The 4,936-nt window shown below is 45.8% G+C and overlaps 1 long non-coding RNA gene across 1 annotated transcript; it reads left to right on the top strand.

The window, feature by feature from the left end:
* Positions 1 to 2,641: 2,641 nt before the first annotated feature.
* LOC133273507 (uncharacterized) lies at positions 2,642 to 3,714 on the top strand. The gene is made up of 3 exons (XR_009744852.1): positions 2,642 to 2,750; positions 3,310 to 3,424; positions 3,542 to 3,714. It is a non-coding gene; the product is annotated as an uncharacterized LOC133273507 (long non-coding RNA).
* The last annotated feature ends 1,222 nt before the right edge of the window (positions 3,715 to 4,936 follow it).

Below are 4,936 nucleotides of genomic sequence, written 5' to 3'. Positions count from 1 at the left end.
TGCTTATGCACCTTGAGCTAAATGATGAGTGCATATATTCCCCTACAAGCTTGCAGTTTATTTTAATCCACTAAGGAAAGCAGCTTGGAAGTTCAAAGCAGGCTCTCAGCTGGGAGGGAGGGAGGAAAATGCTCTCTTAACATGTCTGCAATTCAACTGTGGAACTTCCTGCAGCAGGACAGCACTAAGACTGAAAGGGTATAAGACATAGAGTGAAATGATGATGATCTAACATGCAAGTGCACAAATGGCTGTTTTTTGGTTTGCTGGTCTTGGTTTAAACTCAACGTTTATGGAATTTGGGACTAAGATGGCAAATGCCTTTTTTATCTTTTAAAACTAAAGCTGGGTGAACTTCCAGGTGCATTGCTTCCAGAACAGCAAGTCAGGATGTTTCATTTCAAGAACGCAGGGACTCTCCCCTTTGATTGATGTGTGCTTTTTTCTAACCAAGGAATTTGATGTGGGCTTGTGCATTGTTTCAACCAAAGTAAATCAGTGTTTTCCAATGAATGCAACATCAGACTGAAACGTTCCATTTGTCTTCAGTACTGCTTTATCATACTGAAGGCAAAAATACAAACCAGCAAGGGCTGTTGGATTGCCCCAAGCTTTTACAGTTGGGAGTTAGGTTAAACTGTTACAGGGATGTGTTCACTCTGCCTTAGGAAAACGTCTTTCATCATCCTCTGAAGTTGGCTTCCTTCAGAAACAAGGAATTGGATGTAAAATATCCCTGTGTCCATTCCCGACTGCCAATTCTTATGTACCCCAAGGCCGTAACAGTCCTTGAGGACTCCTGGAGCCTTCTATTTTGTCTCTTCTTTTGGCAGCTTTTGGTCACAGCTCTCAAGAGTCCCCGGCTTCAATTCAGGTGTTTAACGTCAAAATGAACTTCCCTGAGAAAATCCCTTCCAGCCCTGGATCCACTGCCAGGGAACAGCCTCCAGATCTCAGACAGGGCTCACAAAGGTGATTTAAGTTCTTGGCGGATGTACATTTGGGCAGAATGGTCCCAACCACACCTCCTGGAAGAACATCAAAGGAATCGTCAGGAAAAGGCCAAGGTCTGCTGAAATATCTTTTGTGGCGCTTTGGTTTTGAGCATGACGAACTTTGACTGCAGATTTGTCACCAGCCTGGACACACTGAGGTAATCTTGGAGGAAAATCTGTCCTTTTACCAGATTCCAACTGTTTGCAGCCAGGCTTGAAAGCCTGAGATCTGAACTCGAAGTCCGAGCCTGTGTGATCTATTAGTCAGAACAATTGATTTATTCCTTTGAAACACTATCACCGACCGCGTTTTTCTCTGGTTCCTGGGAACCCTGCTTCTCTGGCTGTTCATGGCCATGGCAACTGGAAAACAGACTCCATAGGGGAAGAAGCATCAAAGAATCCCCTCTGCCAGTGAAAGGGAGGAGGGAAAAATATATGGATGATACAGGAGAGTGAGGAGCTATTCATGGTCAGGCCCAAATCCAGTTCTAAGGGAGAGATAGAGATGGTCTAGGGTAAGAGTCCCTAGAGTCCATAACATGATTCGCCTTAGCGCTTTCTGCCGTAAGCCTTTTATTTTCCACACTTATCTCCCACCCACCATTTCACATGTCAGATTTTTGCAGGTACCAGCAAACAGCTGAGATTCCCATTGGGAATTTCAGTGCCCTGGACAGACCCAGGCTGTGCTGGGTGTGTTTATTTCCACATAACAGCTTGTCAGTTTAACAAAGACGGCACTGTGAAATCGGAGAGAAGAATATGCCGTATCTAGCCACTGTGTGTATGTATCACACTGAGGAGGAATTCATTGCTCTTTTCCATCGACAGTGTAGGTTTAGCCCATAGCTCTATTTTCACACTCCTAAAGCTATGTTAAAATCATCAAGGGGTCAGCCACAAGCCTGCGCTACTAAGAGAGTTCACCTTTAAATACAGGCTGTCGGCTCTTTATAACATAAGGAAGGCAAAAGCATCTCTACCAGCAGACCACTGTTTCTTTATATGTGCATAATATAAAAATAGGCACCAAAAAAAAGGGTTCAGAAAATGAAAATGCACTTTTTGTCGGAGCTCATATTGCCAAGTTCCAGCCTACAGCTATTTGCAGCTGAGAAATAAAGCTCCAACTCTACAGTTTTAATGAGAAAACCTGGCAGACCTTCAATTTTAGCCTCTTTTGTTCACCATATACTGAAGGCATTAATATGTCTAGTCATTTTAGAGAAGGCAATGCCTAACCCATTTTCTTTCACATATTGAAAGAGAAAAATGTGAGTTTGCAGGGCCTGGCTCAGCAGACCCCAGGCTTTATGCAGCCGTAATTCAGTGTTTCAGCAGATTGCAGCAGCACTGCGTTAAACCCCATCCAGCTGGGGATGGAGTTTGGGCTTCAGACACTGGGGAGAGGGATGGAGGGATAGATGCCACTATGGGCCTGGTTTAGAGTCATGGCTAATGCACATTACCAATACCTTCTGTCCCTTGAGGTATGCATATATGAAGGCTGAATTGGTCTCTCTTGAAATCCCAACATCAGTTATGATCCCTCTGCAGTGGCAGTTTGATTTTCTCCTATCAGATACCCCCTCAATGCCTTCACATTTGCCCCAAAGCATCTCACCTGAGTGCCCTTCAGAAGAGATGCATTCTCCATACAGCCAAACAAGCTTCTGGAAAGGCTGTGGAGAAGACAGGAATCGTATAAATACAGGGAGAGCCACATGCAGCCCTCAGGCACGGGGGCAGGAGGTAACTCAGCCATGGCAGAACCCCATCGGGCAGCCTTTTATAGCAAACCCTTGGCCTTTAAACAGCCACTGTGCTCAGTGGGATGGTTCAGTGGCTGATTCACAAGTAGCTCAGGCCTCTCTGTGAGGAGCACGGTGGGAATGGGACCACTAACCTGAGTGATGCTCGGCTGTCCATGCTAGCCAGGCAGGACCTCAGGCTGTTCAGAGGGGATCACAAAGTTTAATTAGTGCTTTGGCTTGCTAAGAGAAGAGGGAGCAATTAGCAGAATAAATCCTGGAGAGTATCTGCTACAGTTCATGAGTGACAGGAGATGCCACTGAACGTCTCATTGTGGCTGCCAGTGCAAAGCCTCAGGAGCAGGGGTGGCTGCCTGGCTTCATTAGGCTCCCATCATTTATGGATAAGCCCTCCCAGGTCCAGATTGCAGGACAGGCACAGCAGGGATTTTGCCTGAACATTTTAGGGTTGGCTGTGTTATTGCAGTTGAGCACATGTTCTCCTTTCCCACTTGTTTCTTCATAGCCCTTATGGGAGAAATGTTACCTCTTTTTCACAGGTGGGCAAACTGAGGCCCAGAGATTAACCTAATAGCCAAATCACTTGAGGAGCTTATATCACAACATCAGCCCCACAAGCTGGAACAGGCCTGCAGCAGCATGGCAAGCTCAGAGGTGTGTGGAGCCAGCAGCACAAGCATGTGCTTAGCGTCTCTTGTGCATGATATGTGTCTCATCTGTGATACTCTGCTTTTGCTGAATCAGTCTTCTTTTTCTTCTGATTTTAATTAGAAAGCCTGGTGGGAAAAGCTGTGCAGCATCTCCAGTCACAGCTGGCTGGGCACCTGGCTTGGTGGGTTTGTTACTGGCTGAGGTCAGTAACTCCAACACAAAGTCTCTGCAAACAGCAGCTGCTGAGATTTTGCTGAGAGGTCTGTTTTGGGGGACTCTCCTCCTTTCCAGACTGTGTTTTGGACAGTAAGTTAAAGGTAAAAGTTGCTATTTTGCTGCTTTGGGTGTCCTATGTGATCCCTAGGCTGTAGATGAGAAAATCTGATTTCATACCTTTACTAAAACCCACCAAAACTAATGTAATACCACCTCTTTCACTAATGCATGCAGTTAGCAAAGGCTGCTCCTCTGCTTTTATCAGTGGATTTGCTGGGGAGCTGGGTAGCCCTGCAGGTCAGGTGCTGGCTGTGCTCAGCACCGTGGAATAGCAGGACTATAGTTGTTTAACAGCTCAGACATGCAGAATTTGTGTTGACCGATGCCTGCACAGCTTCATCGTTGTTTCTGGCTCTAAGGTTTGTCATATGTCTTCTCCCAAGCACCTCGTTGTTGTCACAGCTCAGCGTTTGGCATATGTGGCAGCTCAGTTCCTGAAGGTATGTGTTCCTTAGGCTGCGCTGGAATAGGACTGGGCTTGACTCTGGGTTGGGTGCTGTATTCAGAGGCTCCTGTGTCTTTCCTGATGAGGGGCTTGGGTAGCTCTCTCCAAGTCACACAGATGAGTTCAGGGTGCTTTTATTCTGAGGATCATCCACCACCCCACATTTATTGATGTGACAACTGTAACAAAAATGCCTATTGCCCCTCCTTACACAGCAAAGAAATATTCACCCAAGGACACCCTAAACTGCGCTGAGCCTCTCGTGTCATTCACCTCTGAGCACTATTCCTATCACTAACAGGAAACTGGACCAAACCCAGTGAAAGAAGGCTTGCCCTCCCAAAGGCTGCCAAGTGCTGCAGAGGCAGCAGGGCAGCAGTAAAGCAGCTGTGGACCTACACATCTTTCTCTTCCCCTGCAGCCAGAATGTTTTACAACCTGCTTCCTTCAAAAGAAATAGATACTGGATGTAAGGAAAATTACTTCACCCTCAGGGTAGCAAAATATTTATTTCATAAGTTGGAGTACATACAAAGTCCAGAAGTTACTTCCTTTTGTCCATAGTTTTGGAGTTACAGATTCAATGCAGTGCTTTCAGAAGGACCTCATGATTTGTGTTCAAAATCAGGCTGCAAAAAGAGTTTTCAGCAGCATTTTAGATGCTAGTTTGGACCCCAGCATGGTTTGAGGTCTGCAATAAATTAGAAGCTCAGGTCTGTGGCTGCACAGCAGGTTTCATGGGAAAACACTGTTAAGTATCTTTGTTTCCCTTTAAAAAGCTTCCTTAGGAAGAA

The sequence above is a fragment of the Pezoporus flaviventris genome, unplaced genomic scaffold, assembly GCF_033815535.1.
Source record: "Pezoporus flaviventris isolate CSIRO_AGI_PZ_B2104156 unplaced genomic scaffold, CSIRO_AGI_Pfla_v1 ptg000031l, whole genome shotgun sequence".
Classification (NCBI taxonomy): Eukaryota; Metazoa; Chordata; class Aves; order Psittaciformes; family Psittacidae; genus Pezoporus; species Pezoporus flaviventris.
This window is presented reverse-complemented; position numbering and strand designations above follow the sequence as displayed.